This window comes from Schistocerca gregaria, chromosome 7 (assembly GCF_023897955.1).
Source record: "Schistocerca gregaria isolate iqSchGreg1 chromosome 7, iqSchGreg1.2, whole genome shotgun sequence".
NCBI lineage: Eukaryota > Metazoa > Arthropoda > Insecta > Orthoptera > Acrididae > Schistocerca > Schistocerca gregaria.
This window is the reverse complement of record NC_064926.1, coordinates 337,888,981-337,903,622: the sequence shown is the minus strand read 5'-3', so window position 1 is coordinate 337,903,622 and position 14,642 is coordinate 337,888,981.

Here is a 14,642-nt window from a genome sequence, read left to right as displayed (position 1 = left end):
TCTTAGGCCTTCTTCCGTTGTGAACGATCTCGACAGACATCCCTGGATTTTAACCTGGCTTTTTCTGTTTTCCAGGGTCATCTTAATTAATTTTATTAGCTTCTTAGGAATTTGAACCTCGGAATTGTTTCCCACAGTGCTAATCTTTTAACTCTGTCATAGGCCTGTTTAAAGTCTACAAAGAGATGTTCTAATCTTACATTATTTTCGTAAGACTTCTCCAGCATCGTAGGTACTGTAAAGATATAGTTAGGTGTAGATCTCCCAAATCTAAAACTTGCCTGGTACTCGCACAGAATCTTTTCTGACCTTCTTTTTACTCTCCTTGTTATAATCGTAGAAAGGATTTTGTAGACGATACTAAGCAGAGATATTCCTCGGTAGTTCTTACACTGCATGCGTGATCCTTTCTTTCGTATAGGGCAGACATAAAGCATTGCACGTTAATAGACAGACAGATCCATTGTTGTACGATTACATCACTGCAGAACAATCATCAGAAACAGTCACGTGAATTAATAGCAAGGAGCACGCACACGGAGCGCTTTTCGAGTGGGACGATCACTCAAAACTAATAGTAGCTAAGGCAGATAACAGACTGAGATTAATTGCTAGAACCTTCAAGGAGCGACGTCGACCGACGAAGGAAGTAGCTTACAAAGCTCTTGTTCGACTAATGCTTGAATATTGATCGTCAGTCTGGCATTCTTATTAGGTGCACTCTTATCTCTGATGCTTTCTTGAGTCTAGGTCATTTCTGCTATCATATTTATAACGTGGTCTCGCCGAGAAATTCTTCAAGATCTTCTGAAACAGTACATTTTTACAACTCGTATAACCGGCCGCTGTGGCGAGCGGTTCTAGGGGCTTCAGTCCGGAACCACGCTGCTGCTACGGTCGCAGTTTCGAATCTGGCCTCGAGCATGGATGTGTGTGATGCCCTTAGGTTAGTTAGGTTTAAGCAGTTTCTAAGTCTAGGGGACTGATGACCTCAGATGTTAAGTCCCATAGTGCTTAGAGCCATTTGAACAAGTCTTATATTTTTAATTTTTTTCTAGGAATATCACAGCACTGGCGTCCATAAGTTTTTATAGGCTCAACAATGCTTCTGTAGTGCATGTTGTTTATTATGTACCTCATCTTAGATGTGCATAACAGCCGACTTACCTACTGGCTGATGATTACCAAGGGCTTCGTCATTGGTGGGTTTCCCAATGAGTAATTCCTCTTCTGATTAGAAACTACTGCCGATTCGAAATTTCTTACATGTTGACGTGCGGCCCATCTAATGTTACGCTTCTTACATTTTCTCCACTGCATAAGTATTTGTTGTTGTTGTGGTCTTCAGTCCTGAGACTGGTTTGATGCAACTCTCCATGCTACTCTATCCTGTGCAAGCTTCTTCATCTCCCAGTACCTACTGCAACCTACATCCTTCTGAATCTGCTTGGTGTATTCATCTCTTGGTCTCCCTCTACGATTTTTACCCTCCACGCTGCCCTCCAATACTAAATTGGTGATCCCTTGATGCCTCAGAAAATCCCTTCTTCTGGTCAAGTTGTGCCACAAACTTGTCTTCTCCCCAATTCTATTCAATACATCCTCATTAGTTATGCGATCTACCCATCTAATCTTCAGCATTCTTCTGTAGCACCACATTTCGGAAGCTTCTATTCCCTTCTTGTCCAAACTATTTATCGTCCATGTTTCACTTCCATACATGGCTACACTCCATACAAATACTTTCAGAAATGACTTCCTGACACTTAAATCTATACTCGACGATAACAAATTTCTCTTCTTCAGAAATGCTTTCCTTGCCTTTGCCAGTCTACATTTTATATCCTATCTACTTCGACCATCATTAGTTATTTTGCTCCCCAAATAGCAAAACTCCTTTACTACTTTAAGTGTCTCATTTCCTAATCTCATTCCCTGAGCATCACCCGACTTAATTCGACTACATTCCATTATCCTCGTTTCGCTTTTGTTGATGTTCATCTTATATACTCCTCTCAAGACACTGTCCATTCCATTCAACTGCTCTTCCAAGTCCTTTGCTGTCTCTGACAGAATTACAATGCCATCCGCGAACCTCAAAGTTTTTATTTCTTCTCCATGGATTCTAATACCTACTCCGAATTTTTCTTTTGTTTCATTTACTGCTTGCTCAATATTCTCCTGATAACGACATCCTCTTGAGTAGTCCCCGCCTGGAGATCCGACTGGGGGACTATTTTACCTCCGGAATATTTTACCCAAGAGGACACCATCATCATTTAATCATACAGTAAAGCTGCATGCCCTCGGGAAAAAAATACGGCCGTAATTTCCCCTTGCTTTCAGCCGTTCGCAGTACCAGCACAGCAAGGCCGTTTTGGTTATTGTTGCAAGGCCAGATCAGTCAATCATCCAGACTGTTGCCCTTGCAACTACTGAAAAAGCTGCTGCCCATAAATATTTAGTTCTTTCAAAATTTTCTCTGAAGCCCCATTTATCAAAATTTTCTAATAATTTTCTTAGCTCTTATAACTAAGTCTCATATCTTCGATAATGTTGGAAGCTAAAGCCATGAATTAAAATCTATTCGGTGGCATGCACTCGAACCTGGGTCTTCTTGCTTACAACGCAGAAATGCTGACCATTATACTGTGCCGCGGTACAGATTTTAATTTATATCTTCAGCTTCCAACATAATCTTAAATTTTCTTAGCGTAAATAAGATAATCTTCTCTTTACTAGCCACCACTAGCTGACCATCTGCGAAGAACAAGGTGTACATACATTGATCTTTCTTATCTGAAAACACATTCCTGCACATTTCTAGTTCCATGTACATCTTAAACAACGTAGGAGGCAAGCAGTATCCCTACTTCAACCCTTTTGTAGTTTTGATATGCTGTGACAAAATTTTGTTCCTCACTTTCATTACGCGCTGCACCCAGGTATACGCTGATTAGCCAGAACCTTATAGCCACCTACCTAACAGTCGCTACGTCCACCATTGGCACGAATAGCAGCGGCAACGCGTCATGGCATGGAAGCAGTGAGACCTTGATATAGATCACAGGGGGGAGTTGGCACTACATATCCACACAAAAATCTCTTGATTTCAGTAAGTTCTGTGGAAAAATAGGGGGGTACGGATGGCGATGAGCTCTGAAGCCACGTTCAGTCACATCACAGATGTGTTCGATCGGGCTCAGAACTGGCGAGTGTGGGGGCCAGCACATAAATTGGAACTTGCCACTGTGTTCCTCGAAACACTCCATCACACTCCAGGCCTTGTGACATGGCGCATTATCTTGTTGAAATACTCCACTGCCGTCCGGAAACACGACTATCATGAAGGAGTGTACGTGGCTGCAACCAGTGTAGGTTGCAAGTGCTACTCTGAGATGAAGAGGTTAGCGCAGGAGATGAATTCCTGGCGGGCAGCGTCAAATCAGAAGACTAATGACGCCAGAAAAAGGGCATCTATCTATTTCAGATGGTTAAAATCCCATGTTCTTTCGACCTAGCTCTCCTCGATCATTGTCAAATGGCAAATGTCTGACGTCCCTGGTGCGCTTTTCCTCGACATATAAGGTAAAATAGCCATATTTGGGGAGGAAGAGAAATGAGTAAGGTCATAGGCAGCAGCAAAGCTATGTAATGGCCCTGGCGACACATCGGCCATTTACTATCTGACCACGACCGAGGTGAGTTCGGTCGAAATCTCGTGGAATTGTGATCTTATGACGCTGCCGGAAGTCGAAAAATTTATAAATTTAATCTGTTTTCCCTCCCCCCCCCCTCCCCCCATGAACCATAGAGCTTGCCGTCGGTGGGGAGGCTTGCGTGCCTCAGCGATACAGATGGCCGTACCGTAGGTGAAACCACAACGGAGGGGTATCTTTTGAGAGGTCAGACAAAGGTGTGGTTCCTGAAGAGCGACAGCAGCCTTTTCAGTTGTTGCAGGGGCAACATTCTGGATGATTGACTCATCTAGCCTAACCAAACCGGCCTTGCTGTGCTGGTACTGCGAACGGATGAAAGCAAGGGGAAACTACAGCCGTAATTTTTCCCGACGGCATGCAGCTTTACTGTAGATGTAGGTTGCAGTATGTACTGGGAGATGAAGAAGCTTGCACAGGATAGAGTAGCATGGAGAGCTGCATCAAACCAGTCTCAGGACTGACGACCAAAACAACAACAATCTGTTTTTCTCCGTTTATATCTGATTGCCAATGTTGCCAAGCCTGCGTTGTACAACTTGCGCAGTTGGAGGTGAGCCGCCAGCAGTGGTGGACGTGGGGAGAGAGATGGCAGAGTTTTGAAATTTGTAAGAATTGGTGTCATGAACTGCTATATATATTATGACTAGTGAGGTAAATACATTGTTTGTTCTCTATTAAAATCTTTCATTTGCTAACTATGCCTATCAGTAAATAGTGCCTTCAGTAGTTTGAATCTTTTATTTAGCTGGCAGTAGTGGCGCTCACTGTATTGCAGTAGCTTGAGTAACGAAGATTTTTGTGAGGTAAGTGATTTGTGAAACGTATAGGTTAATGCTAGTCAGGGCCATCCTTTCGTAGGGATTTTTGGAAGTCAGATTGCGTTGCGCTAAAGATATTGTGTGTCAGTTTAAGCACAGTCGTGTATAATTGTTCAAAGAGGACGTTTCACATAGACCAGTCTTATATAATTTTTCAAAGGGGACGTTTCAAACTTACTGAAACAACTGTCAAGCATTCGTTACACACCTTACTTAAACGTTCCCGTAACACTCACGACCCCTACTTCTCTGTATCTCTCTGTGTGTTTCCTGGCTGAGATTTGTGGCGCCAGTACAAGGTGGTTTCTGAGCGCCGTGGCCGGAGCGTGACAGCGGAAAGACGCCAAAAGCGCGTGAGAGAGCCCGCCAATAACTGCGGGCGATGAGCAGCCGCGAGGCTCCCACGGGCCGCTGCCGGAGCCGCGCGAGAGCTGGCCAATCGGCGGGCGTCCTTTGTGGGCGCGCCTGGTGGCCCGCGCATCCGCGGCTCTTGTTTGTAGTGTAATCGGCTGCTCAATAGGCCGCCGCGGCCCGTCCGGCCACACTGAAGGGGCCTTAATTGCATCGTGTTCGTCCGGGAGGAAGGGGTATTTGTTTGGCGGCCGGTATTCAAGGCGGGCCGCGGATCGTCTTGCGCAGTCGGAGCACAATGGCGGCGACCTCTGATGCCCGCCGCCTAATTCCCCCTGAGCGCTCTCCGCCCGTCCACTCCACTTGAAGGGCTGGCCAGCCCTCGAGTGAGCTAATCGAGAGGTGTGGAGAGCGAGCCGCGTCCGCGGTCCCCGCCCAGTCGGACAGCCTACCCTGCTTCCTGTTCAGAGCCCGCCTCTCGGAAAGCCCTGTTTGCGGATGTTATCACAGTGTGAGAGGACACTATATCCTCCGACGATCGTACTACCTCGCAGTACTTGTAGAATCTTTCGACTACGTGTCTGCATGACAGTTGTAGAAATCTCACATGGCAGAGGATTTATTGGACCGCTTTCGGACTATTTCTCTACCGTTCCACTATCTAAAAGTACTCGGTAAAAACATACATCTAACAAGGGAATCTCCCCATCGAACCCCCCTGAGATTTAGTTATAAGTGGGCACAGTGGATAGGACTTGAAAAACTGAACACAGGTCAATCGACAAAACAGGAAGAAGTTGTGTGGAACTATGAAAAAAGTAAGCAAAATATACAAACTGAGTAGTCCATGTGCAAGATAGGCAACATCAAGGATGATCTGAGTTCAGGAGCGCCGTGGTCCCGTGGTTAGCGTGAGCAGCTGCGGAGCGAGAAGTCCTTGTTCCAAGTCTTCCTTCGAGTGAAAAGTTTGATTTTTGGTTTTCAGACATTTATTATCTGTCCGTCCGTCTGTTATATTTGCTGGATTCATATTACCCACGGAATACATCTCACGTATTTAACGCACTCTCGTCCAAAGTAGCGAATAGTCAACTGCCAGCCAGGCAGCCTCGTTAGCAGGGATACTCTCTTCCGCGCGCTGTAGTCGACTGACGTGCTGTGTTTCGATGTTTGTTTAGGTGTGGCGTCCCCAAACTACGGCGCAGTTACCTCGCATCGGACGGACGGACAGAATTGTCTGAAAATAAAAAATTAAACTATTCATTCGAGGGAAGAGTTGTGCCAAGGACCTCTCGTTCCGCAGCTGCTCACGCTAACCACGGGACCACGGCGCTCCTGAACTCAGATCATCCTTGATGTTGCCTATCTTGCACATGGACTACTCAGTTTGCATATTTTGCTTACTTTTTTCATAGTTCCACACAACTTCTTCCTGTTTTGTCGATTGACCTGTGTTCAGTTTTTCAAGTCCTATCCACTGTGCCAACTTATAACTAAATCTGAGGGGTGTGCGATGGGGAGGTTCCCTTGTACGTCTTTCCGTGTGGGTTCCGATTACTGTTACTTTATTATGATGATCCTTTCCCCCTATTTAGGTCGCAGTCAGGAAAATATTTTCGCATTCGAAGGAGAATGTAATAATGAGGGTGGTAGACCAAGAATGAAGTTCTCGCATTAAAATGGGTGTAAAACACCTACAGTCTTTCACCCCTGCTGCTCACATATACATGGAAGAAGGAATGATGGAAACGAAAGAAAGATCAATACTAAGTTCAAGGTAAAATATCAATGATAAGTTTCACCGATGAATTACTGTCCTGATGAGCAAAAGCGAAGAAGAAGCACGGGAACGAACAGTCCAAAGAGCACAAAATATGGTTTGATAGTAAAGCGAAGAAAGGCAGAAGTAATACGGAAGGGCAGGAATGAGATTAGCGATAAATTTTGACATCGAGTTTTGGAGCCACAAAGTTGACAAAGTAAAGAAAGTCTGCTATCGTAGAAAAAAATTCTACTCAACGAATGAAACGAGGAAGAAAGTAGGGGCAGACAAGCATAGATAAAGTGGGCATTCCACGCGAAACTGGTCTATTACAACTAAACATCGACTTTAATTTGAGAAAGAAATTTCTGAGAATGTTCGTTTGAAACACAGCACTGTAAGGAAGTGAATCATGGCCTAAGGGAAAACCGAAGAAGAGAATAGAAGCGTCTGAGATGTAGTGTTACAGGAGATTGTAGATAATTTGGTGGACTTATAATATGAGAAATAAGGTCTTCACAGAATCGAAAAGAAGATGAATTTGTGGAAAAAGTCGACAAGAAGAAATGGCAGGATGATAGGACTTGTATTAAAACTTCGAGTAATAATATCCGTGGTTCTTGAGGAAGCTGTAGAGCGTAAAAATTGCAGGGGTAGACAGAGCTTGGAATACGACCAACAAATAGCTGAGGACGTCGGCTGCAAGTGCTGTCCTGTGATGCAAAGGTCGGCACAGGAGAGGAATTTCTGGCGGGCCTCACCAAACCCGACAGACGACTGCCGAAAAAAATAATGTTGCCTCAGGGAACCTATATGCAGCAATGGATGTCAAAGGGCTGATGGTGGTGATGATGGTGGTGGTCGTGATGATGCTGTTGACGTTGACGATTGGAGCCAACACATAAACGTATATTACTGTCCAATAACAATATGGATGTAGTGTAAAAGTAAAGCTTGTAAATACCGAAGGTGACGATTATTATTATTCATGGATTGAGCCTTACACCTCTTCCGTGCAAACTCGCCGCAATGAAATACGGCTTTGTTTTAATGATTCCCCCTTTCCCGACCACCCCAAACTGCGTATTATATCCAACATTAAATCCGTGACAGTCCTTCCCCCATATCACGATAATACGAGGGGCGTTCACTAACTAATACAACTCATTTTTACTGACGGCCAGTTTCGGTTGAAAGCCTGCGGAATGATTTGTGAGACATCGTCGAATATTCCCGCTTCAGCCCCTACAGTTCCATGAACTTCCGTTTTGTGGCAGCGCTGTACGTAAACTACACATTCGATTCTGTAACAAGGGTGCATGCCAAGAAGAGAACTATTACTCAGTTTCTTTTGGCTGGAAACCAGAACATCTATGATATCCATAGGCGCTTGCAGAATGTCTACGGAGACCTGGAGTAAACAAGAGCACCATGAGCCGTTGGGCGAGGTGTGTTTATCGGATCGAGGCAACGCTAACCTGTCGGGTCTCCCGCGTGCCGGCTTGACGAATGCAGCCGTGACTACTGTGGTGTAGGAACGTGCGGACACGCTCATTCCACGTGATCGACGGATCACAATCAAACACTTCGCTGCTCAACTGCTTACGAAACGGATCGTAGAGGTTACTGAAGCAGAGTGGTACCATGCGGGTACCCAAGAGCATGCCGTCCCAGTAAGGTGGAGTAAGACCGTCGCATGGACCGAGGATTATGTTGAAAAATACGGCATTGTAGCCAAAAGAGTGGGAAATAACATAGTGTACTGGAATTCTGAATAAACTAAACTCCTTTAAAAAATGTTTTGCATTACGTATTGGACGCCCCTTGTACAAAACGAGCTGCCGTCCTCTGAAACTTATGGACGTGCTCCGTCAGTCGTATGAGGTAAAGATCCCGCACTAAGCACTAATACTCCAGAAAAGGACGGACAAGTGTTGTGTAGGCAATCTAGTAGATTTGTTAAATTTTTTTCTGCTAATAAAACGCGGTCTTCCCTACAACATTTTCTTTGTGAAGGTTCACATTTATATTTTCCCCAGTTCTAATCCCTGTGTCAAATTTGTTCGACTTATCGTGTTACCGAAATTCAGCGGATTATTTTAGTACTCATGTGGAGGCACTCATATGTTTTACTGTTTAGCGTCAGCTCTCGCATTTCGCCCTATACAGAAGTCTAAGTCCTTCTGCTACTGGTTCATATCGTCTGGTAACTGAAGTAAACGGCATGCGACAGCATCATCTGAAGTCTTACCCGTTTATATTAGATAGGAAGAGCCGATAGCCGTAGCACTCCCATATGCAATCCTATGTATCACTTGTGTTCCACTCGATGACGTTCCTTTACTTACTACGAACTGTGGCTTTTCTGTCAGGCAGTTACGGATCCAAGCGCACAACTTCCACGATACACCTCAGGCATGCAATTTGTTTAGAAGCTGCTTGTGAGTAACAACGTCAAGAACTTTCTGGAAATATAGGCTCAGGCCTCAAGGAATGGACTATACACTTTAAGGGTATAGACGTCAATGCGCTAGATAAATCGACTCTTACCACTATACAGCTTTGCTAGACGTAAGACCACAGGTAGCACGGGACTACCCCGTGGACAAGAGAATAGAGTCAATTTTTGGGGCTTACCAAGGCTCATAAATACTTAGTCGGGTGGGTTGGTGCATGGTGTGCGCGGAAACTCTGACACGAATGAGGGTGCGAAGTACTTATATTATGACTGGTACTGCAGTATAGGACGGTATACGTTTCTTTACAGCGACCCAGCGGAATCGAGAAGGACATTGGCTGACACAAAATAAATACGTTGTCCAGTCACATTAATGAGTCCACCTGTGAAAAACCTGAATAAACACCTTTTAAAGCGCGGACCTGTGCGAGAACTGTAGGAAGAGAGTCAATAAGTTTACGGAAGGTACCAACAGTGTTCTGAAGCCATGGAGACCCGAGTGCTGTAAACAGCGCTGTAAGTTTCTCAGCTGAGGTTCCATGATGCGACAGCCCAATACAAGTGGTCTCACTGATTGTCAATTGAGTTTAAATCCAGGCAGTCTGGTGGCCTGGGGAGTTCAGTAAACTCATCCTGGTGCTCTTAGACCCGTGCACGTACAGCATGAGCTATGACACGTTGCATTTCCCTGCTCGTAGATGCCACAGTGACGAGGAAAAATGAACTGCTTATAGGAATACACATGGTCCAAAAAGATAATTGCATACTCTAGTTGATTCATTACGTCTTTTAGAACGACGAGATCACCCACGGAAAGCCACGTGAACTTTCCCCAGGGCACAACGCTCCCTTCTCCGGCCTGGACCCTTCCAACAATTGTAGCAGTGTGTTTGATTTCTGTCCTTTGGAGCATAAAACGTGATTCATCTGGAAAGACTACTTGCTGCTGGTCATTAGAGTGCTAATTCCAGCCTTCATCGCCACGCCCGGTAGCCGTGCGGTCTAGGGCGCCTTGCCACAGTTCGCACGGTTGCCCCCGTCGGAGGTTCGAGTCCTCCCTGTGGCATGGGTGTAGGTATGTGTTGTCATTAGCGTCAGTTAGTTTGAGTGAGATGAGGTAGTGTCCAAGCCTAGGGACCGACGACCCCAGCAGTTTGGTCCCATAGGAACTTACCCCAAATTTTCAGTTTTGCACCCATCGTCGGCAATAAACAGCAGTCAGCTTGAGTGCATGATTCAGCGCCTGCTGCGGGGTCACAAAAGCAGCTATGTCTACAGAATGGTCTTTGAGAAAACACTGTTTGTAGCCTCTTGGTTCATCTAGATGATCCGTTGCTCAACAGTAGCACGTCTATTCACCTGTACACATCGCCACAGCTATATTTCACCCTGTCATCTACGGTCCATGGTGCTCTGCAAGTTATCTAGACGCCGCATTTAGATAGCGCCATTTTGAAGTTGACGCTGGACTTTAATTGTGGAGTCACGTATACAATTTACAAACTTAGACATTTCGGAAATACTTCCACCTTGGGCCGAAAGCCAATGGTCATGCCCTCTAAGACGTTAGATAAATCACTCCATTTCCGCATTATGACAACGACTGCACTGTCCCTGCGTCACGTCTTCGTAGGAAGCATTGGTGTAACGATTGGAATTCACGACATCCGGTGGTTTATGGCGCTATAGGAAACGTTTGTTCATTTGAACAAAAGCATATGGGGCCTGAGGACGGCAAAATGAATTGCCGAAACTGGTTGCTTTCAAAATAAAATAAAATATCTTAAAATCTACGGCTGTAAGTAAAGTTTCGTGACACTGAAATGTTCTACTTAGGCTATCATTCATATTACCACTTCTGTGTTCATGCTCATGACAATAATGATTTTGGTATGAGGGTGAAGGGTCTCGTGGAGCCAACAAATAGTTGTTGCTGTCGTGGTCTTCAGTCCAGAGACTGGTTCGATGCAGCTCCCCACTCTATTTTGTGCAAGCCTCCTCATCTCTGAGTAACAACTGCAACCTATATCCTTCTGTATCTGCTAACTGTATTCATCTCATGGTCCCCCTCTACCTTCCTCCCAGTACAAAACTGGTGATCCTTTGATCCCCTAGAATGTGTCCTACGCATCTATTCATTCTTTTATTCAGGTCGTACCACAAATTTCTTTCCGCCAAATTCTGTTCAGCACATCCTCATTAGTAACATGATCTACCCATCTAGTTTTCAGCATTCTTTTATAGTGCCATATCTCAAAAGCTTCTATTATCTTTTTGTCTAAATTGTTTATCGTCCATGTTTCTTTTCTATACATGGCTACACTTCATACAAATATTTTCAGAAAGGACTTCCTGACACTTAAATCTATATTCGAAGTAACAAATTTCTCTTCTTCTGAAATGCATTTCTTGCGTTTGCTAGTCTACATTTAGTATCCTTCCTATTTCGACCATCATCAGTTATTTTACTTCCCAAATAGTGAAACTCATCTACTACTTTAAGTGTCTAATTTCCTAATGTAATTACCCTCAGCATTTAATTCGACTACATTCCATTATCCCCGTTTTGTTTTTCTTAATGTTCACCTTATATCCTCCTTTCAAGACACTGATCATTTCGTTTAACTGCTCTTCCAAGTCCTTTGCTGCCTCTGACAGAATTTTATGCCATCGGCAAACCTCAACATTTTTATTTCTTCTCCCTGTACTTTAATTCTTACACAAAAATTTTCTTTTGTTTCCTTTACTGCTTGCTCAATATACAGACTGAAAAACATCGCTGATAGGCGACAGCCCTGTCTCGTTCCCTTCTCAACCACTGGTTTCCTTTCGTGCCCCTTCTATTCTTATAACTGCCATATGGCTTCTGTCGTTGGGTTAGCATTATCTCACGTGTTCCTACATTTTTCCGGAGTCCAAACTGATCTCCCCGAGTTCGGTTTCTACCAGCTTTTCTATGATTCTGTAACGGATCCTTGCTCGTATTTTGCAACGGTGTCTGATTAAACAGATAGTTCGGTAATTTTCACACCTGTCAGCACGTACTTTCTTTGAAATTGGAATTACTATATTCTTATTGAAGTCTGTGGGTATTTCACCTTTTTCATACATCTTGCTCACCAGGTGGAAGATTCAAGGTTGGCTCTCCCAAGTCTATTAGTAGTTCTAACGGAATGTTGTCTGTTTCCAGGTCTTTGTTTCGACTTAAATCTTCCAGTTCTTTGTCAAATTCTTCACGCAGTATTCTATCTCCCTTCTTATCTTCATCTACATCCTCTTCAATTTCCATAATGTTGTCCTGAAGTACACCTCCCTTGTATAGACCCTCTATATACTACTTCCACCTTCCTACTTTTCCTTCTTCGCTTAGGACTGGTTTTCCGTCTGAAGGCTTGACATTCGTACAGGTGGCTTTCTTTCCTCCGAAAGTCTCTTTAATTTTCGTTTATGCAACATCTATCTTACCACTAGTGATAAATGCATCTACATGTTTTCATTAGTTCTCTATCCATTCTTGCTTGGCGTTTTTGCATTCTCTATTTTTTAGGCGTTTGTGTTCCTTTTCATCCACCTCATTTATTGCATTTTTATATTTTCTCCTTTCGTCCATTAGTTTCAATACCTCTTCTGTTACCCAAGGATTTTTACTAGGCTTCGTCTTTTTAGCTATTTGGTCCTGTCTTCACTATTTAGTCTCCCAAATCTACCCATTCTTCTTCTACTGTATTTCTTTCCCTTGTCTTTGTCAATTGTTCCCTAATGTTTCTTCTGAAACTTTGTACGACCTCTGGTTCTTTCAATTTATCCAGGTCCTATCTCCTTAAATTCCTGCCTTTTTGCAGTTTCTTGAGTTTTAATCTGCAGTTCATAACAAATAAATTGTGGCCAGAGTTCTCATCTGTCCTTGGAAATGTCTTACAATTTAAAGCCTGGTTCCGAAATTTCTGTCTTTGCATTATATAATCAATCTGAAACCTTTCGGCGTTTGCAGGTCTCTTCCATGTACACAACCTTCTTTCGTGATTCTTAAAGCAATCTCTAGCTATGTTTAAATTATATCTTGTACAAATTATCTATCAGACGGCTTTCTCATAAGTTCCTGTCCCCCAGTTCATATTCACCTACTACTTTTCCCGCTCTTCCTTTTCCTACTATCGAATTCCAGTCCTCCATGAATGTTAAACTTTCGTCTCCCTTAGCTATCTGAATAATTGATCTCTTCATACATTTCCTCAATCACTTCCTCATTTGCGGAGATATTTGGCATATAAACTTGTACTACTGTGGTATAATATTGTCATCATCAGTGGGTTCTTTAAAAGTAAAGCGTGCAGAAAGTAGTGTAGTTAAAAAAACGCCGTAACACTTTATTACATTTTTGCTGTCCGTTATTTGAACTATAGTACTGGGGATACTTACATACTACCTTATTTATTGCACGTTATGGCATGTTTTTTAAGAATTATTGTTACTGTCTGCGGCATATTTTCTGTGCTTTATCTATTGCCATTTTCCTCAGCGTGATCATCTCATCTGCAACTGTAAGAGCGCCTGTTAATAACAAATACTAACAGGTAAATGTGCGTATATCAGCGTTATACACTCAAGGCTGAGGTAGTGTAGTGGATACAGTTTTGTGTACTGGGCTGTTACTTAGTTTGTCGTGTACTCATCTTCGTTGGACGGCACGCACCTAATTCTGTACACAGGAAAACAAAACTTTCACAATTTGTTTATGATCCATCTAAATGTTCGTGTTCTTCGCGAGAGATGTATCGCAAGTTCCGAGAAGGCTATGAAAAGTTGTAATGGGAGCTTTGACGACTTCTGTTCCTTACTTATGTCTCTGTATGTGATGGCAAAGTGTTTCTTTTGTGTGTGTGCTTTCTGTTTAGTGTCCTGGGTCACCTGCCTCAGAGCGATAAAGAGTGTGTTGTTGCAAAGTGTTGTGTTTTATTTTAATACTTTTCCCCTTCTACTGCAGCGTTTTGTATGTAGTAATTTTCTTCTATTGTTAGTTGTCGTTATACACTCCTGGAAATTGAAATAAGAACACCGTGAATTCATTGTCCCAGGAATGGGAAACTTTATTGACACATTCCTGGGGTCAGATACATCACATGATCACACTGACAGAACCACAGGCACATAGACACAGGCAACAGAGCATGCACAATGTCGGCACTAGTACAGTGTATATCCACCTTTCGCAGCAATGCAGGCTGCTATTCTCCCATGGAGACGATCGTAGAGATGCTGGATGTAGTCCTGTGCAACGGCTTGCCATGCCATTTCCACCTGGCGCCTCAGTTGGACCAGCGTTCATGCTGGACGCTTCATCCAGTCCCAAACATGCTCAATGGGGGACAGATCCGGAGATCTTGCTGGCCAGGGTAGTTGACTTACACCTTCTAGAGCACGTTGGGTGGCACGGGATACATGCGGACGTGCATTGTCCTGTTGGAACAGCAAGTTCCCTTGCCGGTCTAGGAATGGTAGAACGATGGGTTCGATGACGGTTTGGATGTACCGTG